The sequence below is a fragment of the Mercurialis annua genome, linkage group LG5 (assembly GCF_937616625.2).
Source record: "Mercurialis annua linkage group LG5, ddMerAnnu1.2, whole genome shotgun sequence".
NCBI lineage: Eukaryota > Viridiplantae > Streptophyta > Magnoliopsida > Malpighiales > Euphorbiaceae > Mercurialis > Mercurialis annua.
In genome coordinates this window covers 14210774-14225110 of record NC_065574.1, presented here as the reverse complement: position 1 = coordinate 14225110, position 14337 = coordinate 14210774, and the positions used below count along the sequence as shown (strand labels likewise).

General features: G+C 30.8%; 1 protein-coding gene and 1 long non-coding RNA gene across 5 annotated transcripts in view; one reads left to right on the top strand and one right to left on the bottom strand.

Moving 5' to 3' along the window:
- LOC126683128 (lysine-specific demethylase JMJ26-like) overlaps positions 1 to 14337 on the bottom strand; it is a 75849-nt gene that overhangs the window by 46423 nt on the left and 15089 nt on the right. The gene's annotated exons all lie outside the window — the stretch shown is intronic.
- On the top strand, positions 322 to 2384 carry LOC126683129 (uncharacterized). Its single transcript, XR_007641614.2, has 3 exons — positions 322 to 428; positions 508 to 584; positions 1952 to 2384. It is a non-coding gene; the product is annotated as an uncharacterized LOC126683129 (long non-coding RNA).

Below are 14337 nucleotides of genomic sequence, written 5' to 3'. Positions count from 1 at the left end.
CTCAAAAGAAATCGTGGAGAAGAAGAATGATTGAGAGAAATAAAAAAAATCGTATAAAAGAAAGAAATTTGAAGTACAAGTTATCAAAGTAAGAAAATGAGGTAGGTAAAGTAAAAATTTAACTTGTCCTGTATAAAAGTAAATGGGCTGCCAAAATCAGTATTTTATATAAAAAGCCCTACCTTATTCTCCCACGTAAACTATGGACATGGAAAGCCCATGCCTTTAGTAAATTAGAAAGCCCATACTTTGTTACTTAATCTTTTATGCAGACTCATCTTCTTCCTAATTCCTATATAATCGTCTTTTTCATCTGTTTCTAAACCTATTTTTCTTTCTTTCGCTTATTAAACAAAACTCTAGCCGTCACACACTCCAAACCCTTATGAGATATCGCTTTCATCTTTCCATTCAATCGTATCAATCCGGTAAGCTTCTCATCATTTTTCTCGCTATTCGTTCGATATTGTATTGTCGGTTCATAACTCATATTCTTTATTATGCTAGTTTAAATCTGAGTTTGTTTCGACGATTCATCATTATTCTTCGATCTCTTTAATCCTAACGCTTCGGAATCGAAATTGGTACGTATAACCTCTCCGTTCTTTTGCCGTTCCGTTTCGCCGTATACATACTTTGTTTGCTGTCGTTCTATTGATTTCATTACTGCCATTGCACTTTTCTGTTACCTATTATAGATGAAGAAACGAATATTTTTGCTTGAATTATGTTGCTCATTGTCTTGGTGTTGCAAAACCGAACTAGGCCGTTTGTTGTATTGGTTACATTGGCTGCCATGCTTATTCCCTTTGATTCTTAGGATTTGGTTATAAGCTTCTAGGCTTTGTTGATAATTAAGATTAGATGTTGTGTTATTAACTAATTTTATTGACTAATAAAGGTTTTGTTTTACTCATTATTAAATCTGAGAATTTATTTTGATAGCAGTGTTTTATTCTTATGACGATGGCGGGCGGAAAAATGATGGTTTTAAATGTATGCTTTGTTGTCCACTATTTCATGTTTAGTTGAATTCGTGGGTTAAATAATTGGTGGTTCAATTTGCTCTTTTAAATCAATATGGTGGATTACCATTCTTGCATGTGATTCACGTAATATTAATTGTTGAAGTGTGTTGTCATGTTAAAGATCAACAATGGTATGAGTTTATGTACCTTTGAGTTCCTTAGATTGTTTATAGCTTCATGATTGATTGGTTCTTGTTTGTATAATCAAAAGTTGATTTGATTAAATTTCCAATTTAAAACCGAACTTTTGAATATCGAATAGGTCGTTAAAAATGCTAATTATTTTAAATCTGAAAATAATGTTAGCATCGATTATAATTTAAATTGTTTTTTATTATTATTTTTAAAAACAATAATTTATATTATAACCTTTTAATCGGATAATTACTCAGGTAATTATTATTTTGAGAATTTTGGCTTGACGTGCCAATTTGACTAAATTACAATTTAGCTTTTAAATATATTATTAATTTATTTTAGTTAAGTATTTTGTCGGGAGCTATTGGTACTTGTGTTTTATTATATTGAGTTCCGTTTTTATTATGATTCTTTATTTTATAAAAATTATTATTCTTGAAATTATAAACTATGGTTTATATTTTTGATAAAATATTTAGATCGGGTTTGACTTGGGTCACCCGACATATGAGATATCTTGGTAGTTATCGGTAACTCGGCTAACCCACTAATTGAAAAATTGATTTATTTTATTATTTAAATATTAATTAAATAATATTTTCTTAAACGAATTTTTAAGCGAGAACTCAATAGACTGGAATTGTTTATGGCATTATAATTTATTTGAGTATTGTGTTACTCTATGTGGTTATTCTTTGATTTATAAATTGTGTTGGTCCTATGGGGTGTATAGTACTCTCTAGAGTTAGGGTCTGTTTTTAATTGTTAATTTATACCTTGTCTAGACTCGTCGACTGGTCGTACTTCAGAGGCGAACCAGAGTTAGATTGCTTGCCAGATTTCACGTGGAATAGCAAGCGCTGAGTTTATATCTCTATTTACCTCTTTATTAAGAAAATGTTATATTTTGTATATATATGTATAAACAGCTTTCGAACTGTTTTTCGGCATTGTGGATTTGATTTGGAACGTGCTACTCGATGGGCATCATCGGGACTGCGTGCGCACCGGTAATGATTATTATGGTATTGAGGTAGGTTTGAGATGCGTCTCACCTTAGTGAGGGCACCGGTGGAAGATACGTCTCCTGTGCTCACTATTTATAAAGTGATAGTCGGGGATCGGTTATTGAGATACGTCTCACCGACACGACAATGGATTTAGAATTGTGGTTTAGGGTTTCATTGATAATCCATAATGAACAAATGTTTTATTAAACGTTTTAAAGGTTTTCAACTTAATAAATGTAAATGGTTATATAAACTCTACTCAGTAAATCTGACCCCGTTGTTTTCCCAAATTTTCCAGGTTTATAATTTGAGCATTGGTCGATCTCCGTTTCTTCATTTTTGGAGGTTCTTTATTTTATTTCAGAATAAAAGAGTCGAACTATTTTAAACTCTTAGACCGCAGTAGTAGTATTAGATTATTTATGTCTTAATCTTACATTTATGTTTTAAACTATTGATTGTTGGAATGGTCCAATTATTACTTTATCGCTTTTGGCATGATTACAGTGTTTATGGTATTTATATTTATATTTCCATTACTTTGAATATATGTTGCTTTATGTACTGCTAGATTAGGCTGAAGTCTCGGTTGCCCCCGAGCATGTGGTTTTCTGCAGGTACATTGTTTTAAATGATATAAGTTGGTTATCCGCAAGGCTAGCTACGGGTTTTGGTACAACCATACCCATACCCTAGCGCCGGTCACGATTCATGAAAATGAGTCGTGACAATACCTAACAGTTTACCCAATATTAACCATTTATTACTTAACATCCAAAAATATTACGATTCTCACAAGCATGTCTTCAGACACCTAGAGTGCAACATGCTGTACAACGCAAAAAAATCGAACCACAAACATAATTCAACAACTGTTTACTAACAATTTTATTATTGATATATTCAAAATAAAAATTACAGGTTATCTAACGGTTTATCCAATGTTAAGCATTGGTTACCCAACACCCAAAAAATATTACAATTCTCGCAAGCATTTCTTCAAACACCTATAGTGCAACATGTTGTGCAACACAAAAAAATCGAACCACCATTTCATCAACACCATCGTTCACAAAAGAAAAATAAAAAATGGATTAAACAACACACAAAATGTGATTTACTCAAAATATTCACATTAAAAAAGGATTAGACTGAAATCAAACTTCGGATCTGCCCATGAACCCTAATTCCCTTCACCATTTTTAATGATTCTGTTGTGGAAAAAGCATCTGTAATTTTCTGGAAACGGAGGCAATCTCTTCACGAACGGCGATGGTGGGCGATGGCGGCAGACTTACGACGACGCCGATGGTTTGGTGACGTTTGAATAGAGGAGATGAGATTTCGAGGGTTTGGAGTGACTGAAATTTTGATTGAAGATAAAAAATTGATATGAAATTAGGGATAAAAATGGATTGATTGAAGAATAGAACAATAATAGAAAACGTAAATGTCAAAAATAGAAAACCTAAAACTCAAAAATAAAAGATGGAAATTGTACTCTTCAAAAAGAGAAACTTCAACCGTATTATTATGAATATTTTGGGTTAATCACGTTTTTTGTTTAATTAACTCATTACAAAACTTATGACTAATGATTTAAATTATCACTTTATTTTCTTACAACAATTAATGAGTTTCTAATTTCTATAAATTTAAATTTATATTCTATATAAAAGTACTGACAAAGAGACATATATTTTTATGTTAATACATTCAAGATTATTTTAATTATTAATATAATTAATCTATAAAAAAAGTTATATTATAAATAAATTAATATAAGTAATTCTAGTGATATTGGTACCGAATTGTTAGAACCGAATTTACGTACCGAACCGTACCGAAAATTAAATCATCGAACTGAAATGGACCGATTTTTGGTGTGATTTCGTATATTTGCCGATCCCCTAATTCCTCCGAACCGTGCTCACCCCTAGACGTACACCCCTCAATTCATATCACAACATGATGATAATTTAGTCTATGAAATACCGAAGCGGACTAGTAACTCGTGTATTTAATTGAAAATCATCATTAGATACTTCAAAATTTTAATTGTGTTTTTTTTTGTCATAAAAATAAATTTTTAGAAGTATATTAGCTAAAATTATAAACTACTTATTTTCCAAACAAAAATTCAAAATAAAACCAACTTTGATTTATGATCTGGTTAATTATTTGTCCAAACTATACGAGTCCTAATATAAACTGGATTACTAAATACCGCCCCTTTTTATTACTCACCGCCCCCACACTTTACCCTTTTGCCCCAACAACCAATCTGGTTGATTTAATCGACTTTTTAGTTTGACTCAATGAAATAGCTAAGCATTCAAGTTTGTAGCTTTAGTTAGGAGGGTGCATATTTTTTTTTGTTAAAAAAAAAGAATTTAAATCATAGGTTAATTGATTTGATGATTTTATGGATCCATTTGACACAATAAAAATTAAAAGAATTATTTTAGTTTAAAAGACTTTTCTTGACTTTTGAATTTAATTTTCAGAGTAACCGGTTTACCAAAAGAAGTCTTAGATCTTATTATAGGGTAATAAATGGTAAAAAGGTTCTCTAGAGTTTTTTTGTTAAAATTATGATAGTTATAATAGTTAAATAAGTTATACATATTTTGTTTTTTGATAATTGAGAAGGAAAAGCGTCTGTGATGAATTGAACTCACGACTTTAGCAGTTTGCTGTCTAACGCTTACACCATTTGAACTACAATTCATCGTTACATATGAATTTTCTGGTTGTTAATGAAAAACACAAATGTTTCATCAATTTAATTACAGCTAATTATGATCAATATCATAACGTAATCATAATTAACAATATATAATTTTCTCAAAAAAATTAACAATATATAATCGTAATATATATGATAATAAATCACCAATATAATAATTAAAATATCTATCTTTTTACCAGTTTTTTAATGTTATTAGACTATTTTTTTAATTTTAAACAAGATTATATAAATATGATTTTGAGAAGTGTAATAATCAAATCTAAATAAATTCTATTCATTTAGCAGTAAAACCCTCTACATATGTCATAATTCATACTTTACTCCCTTTTATTCAAAAATCAAATGATACAATTTTTTAATTTTATTTCTGTCAACAATAGTTCCTCCGTTCATTTTTTTATGTTAGTCAACGGAGTTAAAAGAATTAGGGAACGAAATTGTTGACAAACATAAATGAGAGATCACATCATTTTTTTTGAATTTAGTCATTTGACTCGGTTGACTAACACCAAAAATGAATGAAATGACTAAATCGTGCGGAGTACCATATAATTTAATTTTCTAATAAAAAAGACGAAATTTAAATTATGATATATATAGAGAGGGGGCCTTATAGTAAGTTGCTATAAACAATAATGAATTGAATGTAACTTAAAAGGTTGTTTGTCCAAACGCTTAAAAAAGAACTTGGAAAATTCAAGTATTATAATCTTCTCAAAACAAGATATAATATCATTAATCCACAATAATGAATTGAATGTAACATATAAGGTCATTTGTCTTATTGCTTAAAATAGAAGTTGGAAAATTCAAATATTATAGTCTTTTTTTTTGGTAAGCCCATCCGGTTTCCAAGGCTTCGCCTTGACTAATCCGGATCCGACCCGTGTCGCGCACCTGGCATGGTGGGTGAGTCTTCTAGTAGGAATTTTCTGCATTCACAAGGAAATTATATGAGAATGTAACTACACCTATAACATTTCTATATCATATATATAATGCAATTAGCTATTAAAATATAATAAAAAGAATAAAAAATGAAAGGAAATATATTTTTTGTATTTCTAATAGCAACTTGTTATGTTTTGGGTTTAAATGCACAAGGGGAATACTATAGTAAAACCATATCTAATATTCGTATGAAGCAGAAAAAAACTACCCTTAGTTTCTTTTACCATTATGTTCCGAATGGCGAAAATCCAACCGTTGTTCTTATAGCTCAAGCAAATATAACCAAGAATGACAGTCAACTAATTCCTTTTGGTTATCTTAATGCTGTTAATAATGCTTTGAGAGTAGGCATTAGTCCGACTTCACGGCGTATAGGGCGTGCTAAAGGACTCGAAGTAGCAACGAGCCAAGGAGATGAAACTACGACAACGGTTGCTTACTTTGATTTTGGATTCGATAAAGGAAAATTTAAAGGAAGTTCATTTGTCATTTGTTCACAAAATTTGTTTTTACAGCCAAAACGCGAGCTTGCAATTGTTGGCGGTCGAAAAAAGTTCAGAATGGTTAAAGGTATTGCCAAGGTTCAAAATAGTTTTTATAATGACACTGATGGATATGCCGTTGATAAGTATGATGTTATTTTAGTAAGGTCAAAATGTGTATTAAATAAATATGAACAGGTTATATAATTGTTTGGTCAAATGTTATATTGGTAAGTATATCATTAAAATATGTGTGGTTGATATAAAAAGTATGTGAGGTTATTTCCTTCATATTATAATAAATAAAGTAAAATATCATTATGGAATTGCAATATCTAATTTTATATAAATATGAATTTTTACTTTACTTGTTATTTTTATTTTTATTATAATTAATCAATCTTTATAATTATTATAGAATTTGTAGCATGCACTCTCATTTTTTTTTTTTGAATTCATCGGATCTTATTAAATTGAATATGAAACAGTTACATTTGAAAGAAATTTGGGATAATTTAAAAACTAAATCCGATGATCTGACATGGAACAGACAACATGTTGCCTGATTCGCAGACCTTACTTACGAAAATAAAAATAAATTACTAACTGTTTCGCGAATTAAGTGCCGTCTTCAATCACTCTTCGTTCAAATTTCTCTAAACACCCGCAAATTCACTGCATCCGATTCAATCAACACTTGATATAACTCCTTCTAAAAAAGAGACCACAACTCCTTTTAAAAAGGAGACAACAAACGTTTCATAAAGAAATGACAAAGTAAAATATTTATAAAAAAAACAAACAATAAAAAATAGATAAAACTAGTATAGCTCATAGACGAATCCATTTTGTTACTGAAAAATCTTCAATCTATCGTCGCTTCTTGATAATTGAATTGCGCTTCGTGATAAATTTTAATCCGTCAGAAAAATGAAAAAGAATTGGCTATTTATTATATTTTATGAAATTAAAATAACATAAATAAAAGGGATGGCTACCGTCAATAGAAAAATTAAGCCATTGACGGCACTCTCATTTCTTTTAAGTATATTTGATTTCAAGAACTTTCATCAATAATTAATTAAGAGTTATTTTCAAAAAAAATTAAAAGTTTCACATTTCATTTTTATAGTAATTTATATTTAAGTATGCTTTTTAAAGTGTAGCATGGAAAGGTTTAATTTTTAGTTTCTTGATATTTATGGTCCAAAAGCATTGTTTGATGTTGTTTTCTTAAAATCGGTGCAAATACAAAAAATGAAAATTTTAAATTCAAATAATTAATTAATTAATCAATAGTATGAAATCAAAATAGCTTTTAGAGCTTGCCTGTAAATATTAAATCACATTGTGTTTGACCTGTCAAAATGCTAAATTCAAATTTACCAAAATATGGATTTTTAGAAAAATAATTAATGAATTTTTTAATTTTTAGTTTTTGCTTATATAATAATATAAAGCTCTCTCTAATCTTTTACACAAAATTTGATGTAAATTTGCATTAAAAATACCATCGTTATATTATTTAATCTCCAACCATCAAATAAACATATTTTGTAGGATTAATAATTTCTAGTAAAAATTTTGATTTAATATGAAAAGGAAAATTTGAAATTTTTTGCAATCGAAAAATTCCCAAGTTATGTTTTCTTTTTATGATTAAATTTTTGATATATTCTATTTATCAGAAAAAGAAAGCTTTATTAATCACTCAAAAATCTTGATTACAAAGAAATGAACTAACTCAGTCCTTTTATAGATCAAGGAGAGCAGTTATTTCTTGAGAAAAGGAATCAAATACAGCTGGCTACAGCTGGCTACACTACAGCTGGCTAACAGCTGGCTAACTAACTATCATGAGCTAATCTTCACACACGAGCCTCATGTTGCCTTGCCACATTCATCAGCAGCAAGCTATACAAGCTGCATTGTTTGCTTCTAGAGCAAGAAATAGAATCCAATGCAAATCCAAAGCCTGAGAATATGAGATACTCGTATTACTATTATTTGTTGATATTTACTACGGTCACTTGGTCAGATGGTGCTAGTTTGTGGCTATATATTTTACACAAGCTAATGCTACTTTGCTTACTAAAGGTGAGTTTTCAATTTGTGATAGTACTATCATTAGATTTTGCATCTATTGTTGCGATGGGTAGCACATCTGTTTTAGGTAGAGAGGCTAATGCTAATGCTAATGCTAATGCTAATGCTAATGCTAATGATGATAATCAATAATTGTTTTTTAAAATTGCCTAGCTTTCTCAAACTTAATTTATTTTCACCACCTAAAAGTAAATGTTTGTGCAATTTTTTTTGAATCTCATCTCATACCACAATATATTTTAGTCCTATTTTACCCCTCACTAAAGGTTAAGGAATTAGAGTTTAAGGGTTAGGTGACCATCGAAAGTAGTTGGCTAGTGGTGGTTGAAGAAGGCCTGCCCATTGTGGTCGGACGTTGCCGGCCAAAGCTGGCCGGCTTGTGGAGATCGGAAATTGCATGTGGTAGTTGGAGATGGTCGGGCCTTGGTGGTCGGTCGACAATAGCAGCTCCGATGGTCAAATTTTAAAACATTCTATTGAAATATTACTATGTTTTTCATATAGGTTTGAACCCCTGTCCTTCTAGTGAGTGGTCATGTGCTCTTTCACTAAGTGGGTGTTTGGTTCAGCTATTTTGAAGAGTGTTTAGCTTTTACTTTTAAAAAAAATTCTATTTAGGGATTTGATAAAGTGTTTAAATCAGTTTTTTAAAAATCAAACCGGACCGGCTAGTTTAACTGGTCAAACCGCGAACCGAAAGTCTGTACGGTCCAAAAGACCCATACGAACCGGATATACGGTCTAAACTGATTGAACTGTATCGAACCAAAAAAATCGTATCGAACCGTTGAACCGTTCTTTTTTTAGAAACCGGCCAGTTTTTAAAAGAGTAAATGAGAAACGTTAATTAAGTTTTTTTTGGGATTTATTTTTAAAATACCCTACTTTTCCAGAATAGATTTAAGTGGCAATATGCCCCCTGAATTTACAAGTAATGGGCAATTAACACATATATTAACTTTGTGGACAAATCACTACACAAACTTGATGATTATGGGCAATTTGCCCCATTTTGGCAATTTGCCCCCTCAATCTGTAAGTTAATTGTCTCTTAAATTGGAAATTTGCCCACTTAACTTGTAAGTTAATTTGGCAAAATGGGCTAATTGCCCATAATCACCAAGTTCGTGTACTGATTTGCCAATAAAGTTAATTTATGTGTTAATTGTCCATTGTTTATAAGTTGAAGGGGCAAATTGCTACTTAATTTTTTTCAAAATAATTACAACAATTTTGGCCTATCTTTTCGTCATTTTTCTAGGAACATGCACTACTGTTTTAACTTCAAAACTAACCCAACTAGCGGGAGCTAGTTAACAAAGTTAACTAAGTTTCATCCAAACAAAAAAAAACAAAGATTGAAGAACAAATCTTATGAAATCGAAAAAATGTGAAACAAAAATCAAAATTCTCTCATACAATCCCAAATTCAATTTGTGTTTTAGAAAATCAATTTGAAAAAATTATAGATCAATACTGATGCAAATCACGATTAGTGAGAAGCTGAATCAAGTTAAAATCAGTGTAATTTTTCAAGGGAAAATTTGAATCTCAGCTGAAGAACCGCTACTCCCTTGATTATCCGAAGAAAGCTCGGGCTTATTATCACCGCCGCCTCCATTCCGCCTTTAACCTGAACGATAGATTCATGCAGAGACGGTGACCTTCCGGTGCTTAGCATTTGCGCTCCGTCATAAGATCTCAAATTGGTAAAAACAATGAAGAAAGAGAAACGGGGATATACTAATTGTACATTATTGGTTGATTCATTAGCGGCAATGGTGGTTGCTTCCCCGATCGTTGTGGTGGTTTTTGCTCCAATGAGGCCGAGAAATAAGAAACTTCCCTGAAATTCTAGAAATTTCACTGAAACGAAAATTTTCTCTGAAATTCCAGGTATTAGTGGCTTATACTAGGGATTCATCTTAACTGTGGTTACGCATAACATCGGCTGTCACAAATGACCCGGGGGCGTTTAACCATCATTCGTTGAGATTTTCAATCGTATGTTTCATTCGTTTATCGATCGATATTACTGGTGTACATGCAGTCCTATTGCGCTCAATAAGTAAGCTCGTTTCGTCGGTACTACATCGAATTAAATTCACTTGCATGAAATGCATTTATACAAACAATTTAATGATACAAGTGATGCATTTTAAAAGTAAAGTACTACTCACGGATTTCCCGCTTATATTCTAGTGCACACAAAATCAACGCGGTCCCGCTTCCGCCGCTTTCGAACACATGGATTTAATAAATTAAAATAGTTATAACATAGAATAACAACTTAACTCTAGATTAACATCTAGACTCAACCATATGATCCAATCATAACACATAACAATTCAATAAAATGTTTGTTTATATTACACTCTAGTAAAACACATATTTCCAAAACTATTTCCATTTCACATTTCACCTCATCGGCCGAATTCCTCATTCCATGTCCGACATTTTCGTTCTTGTCTTCAAAAATAATACTCTGTCGGCTAAGGTCTTTCTTTCAAGCCTGATTTTCTGATTCGAACGATATTAAATCCCGAAAATGATCATTTTTTCTCACGGAGCATAAACCATATTATATTTTGAAATCTGATTCTTTTTCATAAATTTTATCAAAACAGCCTCACTCGGCTAAAATACAACTTGTGGTAAAAACACCAAAAACATCTCCAAAGTTTACAAACTTTACAATTCATCATCTTTCCACTTATTCACTTCAAAACTATCAAATCATTCAAAAATGATTGATAAACAATAATCATTTCAAATCAGCCCTTTGACTTCAAAATATGAAAGTTTGGTTAATTTATAAAGAAGTCCCTTAATTTTGTAAAAAATACCATTTAATCCCAACTTTCAGTTTTACCAAGTAAAATAAAATTCATATCACACATGCATCTTGCAATTCTATGGCCAAACACATATTTAAGTCCTTACACTATAACTTTTTTCCAGAATGAATCCCTACATTAAAAAAAGTGTAAAATTCTTCCCACACTATCACAAACCTTTAATATACGTCTCTCTATTGCATTCCGTTTGCTGGTGGTGGCATACACATATGGTTTAGTGAGAAAATGCTAAAGGGCTTTAATGTCTTTTTACACTAATTATTTGCTAATTAGTTTTTTTTTTCTTTTTCTCGATTTTCAAATGCAAATCTTCTTTAAGATCTCACCGGAAAGACGAGAGCAGCGACGCAACAGACAACGTCAAAGGTAAAATTGATGACAAAGAAGGAATCCCACCAGACCAACAATGGATATGATTCTCACTAAGTGCCGGATTCTCCGATGTTGGAAACGATGTCGTCGTTTGGTTCAACTTCTAGTTCGCCTTCACTTGCTAATTCGCCTCTGATTAGAGTTTATGTAATGGAGAGGCAAAATAAGGTTGTGGGTATTTAGGATCAGTTTGCTCAGATTAGTGTTGCTGGTGATTTCTTCAACTCTGCCACCTTTGCCTGTTTCCTTGAGGATTTATGGAGGCGGCGCTAGGGGCACTCCGATGACGATGCATGGTGGTGAGTAGCATAATAGGGTTTTTTTTCTGATGGTGGTGGTCCTGTTGGAAATAGAAAGCCACCGCCTCCGGAGACACAACAGCAAACTGTAGTGGTTCTTCAAGATTTAAAATCAGTTGAAAAATTGAACTGCTATGCATGTTTCAAAGCATAATTTGAATTTTAATCATGTCGAGGTATTAATTTTTCAATTCGGATGATGGGTCCTTTATCTCGAGATACTAAATTGAGGTGCTAATTTCATACTCCGTCGTCGTCTCTTTTTTTTATTGTTCCAACTGTCTTGTAATTAAACAATGAGAGTTGAAGGGTTAAGTAAAGTTTACGTTATTTCTGCAGGTTGGTTTCCTTATTCTGCATCTCAGAAGCAACAACAACAAACCTATGGCTTTTACCTCTCATGTCGATATAATCATGATGATAATAGATGGTTTTAGCTTTTTAATTAAATATAATTCTACCAATACTTTAAAAACAAATTCAGATTATGATTTTGCTTCTAATTTGAGAATTTAAAAAATATTAGGCCATCTCCAATGCATGTCACTTGTTTTAAAACAAGTGACATTTCATCTCCAATGTATCACTTGTTTTAAAACAAGTGACACCAAAATCCCCTCTCTCATTAAATTAGATGATTTACTATTTAGAATCACCTATTTACAATTCAATACTTTTAATTTATTTTTTTATTTAATTCAACACATTTATAATTAAAGACTTAAATATATATGCATATTTATAATATGCATATTTAATTATTTTTTATTTTATAAAATATAATTATTACTATATATATTATTTGAACTAATATGTAACAAAAATAAGTTTGTGGGTGTTATTGATAAAAGTATATAAATGTTAAAAAATGATTAAAATATTAAAAATGAAAAGGAATATTCTTTTTAGTGTAGAAAAAAGTGATTGTGGTTGGAGTAGATTTGGTGATAAATCACCTAATTAATATTAAGTGATGCCTTAGGATTGGAGATGCCCTTAACTAAATTGAAAATAGTTTTTCTTATTGTACTAGTCAGTTTTACTGCTTGAAAATTCCAAGAATCAAACTTATTTTTTTGTGGACTACTATTTACCGCCCCAAATAACCACCCACCGCCCAAATTTTGACCAAACTACCCCTAACCTATTTTCAGTTTTTTTTTTTAAATCAATTCTTTCAATTCAATTAAAAACCCAACGAATATTCAAGCGGATTTATAATAAAAATGTTAAAATCGACTAAAAATAAATCTAACAATTAATCGGTTTTAAATTTGTTCATTTAAAAATTTTTAAATTTTTTTTTAAAATTTTTTAATGGACAATCGCCCAAAGCTGGACGATGGTCCAATGGACCATCGCCAGGAGATGGCGATGGTCCATTGGACCATCGTCCAGCTTTGGCGATGATCCATTGGACCATCGTCCAGCTTTGGGCGATGGTCCATTGGACCATCGCCATCTCCCGTCGATGGCCCATTAAAAAATTTTTAAAAAAAAATTAAAAATTTTTAAATGAAAAAATTTAAAACCGATTAATTGTTAGATTTATTTTTAGTCGATTTTAACATTTTTATTATAAATTCGTTCGGATATTCGTTGGGTTTTTAATTAATTTGAGAGAATTGAATTTTTTTTAAAAAAAATGAAAATGATTTAGGGGTAGTTTGGTCAAAAGTTGGGCGGTGGGTGGTTATTTGGGGCGGCGAATAGTACTACCCTATTTTTTTGATATAATATTTATGATAAGGGACAGAGCTGTCTTTTCACAACTTCAAGGACTTTTGTGAAACAGCCCTCAAACGTGAGGGACTATGGGTAAAAAGAGCCCCAGAATTATCTATCTTTACTACTTTCTATTTTATAATAATTAATCACTTGGATAAAAGTTTTAAAGCATCATTATTTTGTTTCAATTAAGTTACTAGTACATTATAGGAATGATAATAAAATTATCTAAAATTTTAAAGATATTTACAAAAATACCCGTAGATTTTTTTTATTTACAAAAAATATTGACTGATTTAACATTATTTATAAAACTACGAAAAAAAATATTTACAAAAGTACGATGTGAATAATATCGGTATAATTATGGGTATAATTTTGGTATATTAAAACTATAAACCAGAGAATTTAAAAATAGTAGTTTGTTTATTATTGGTACAATTTTAGTATATTTTCGGTATATCGATAATATATTTTCTAGTTGATAACATGTATATTCTTTTTATGTATTTACAATAGTTGGTAATAAACTAGAGAATCTGTATATTGTTGGTACAATTTTAGTATATTGTTGGTGTAATATTTAGTGTACGATGTGGTGTAATGTTGGTGT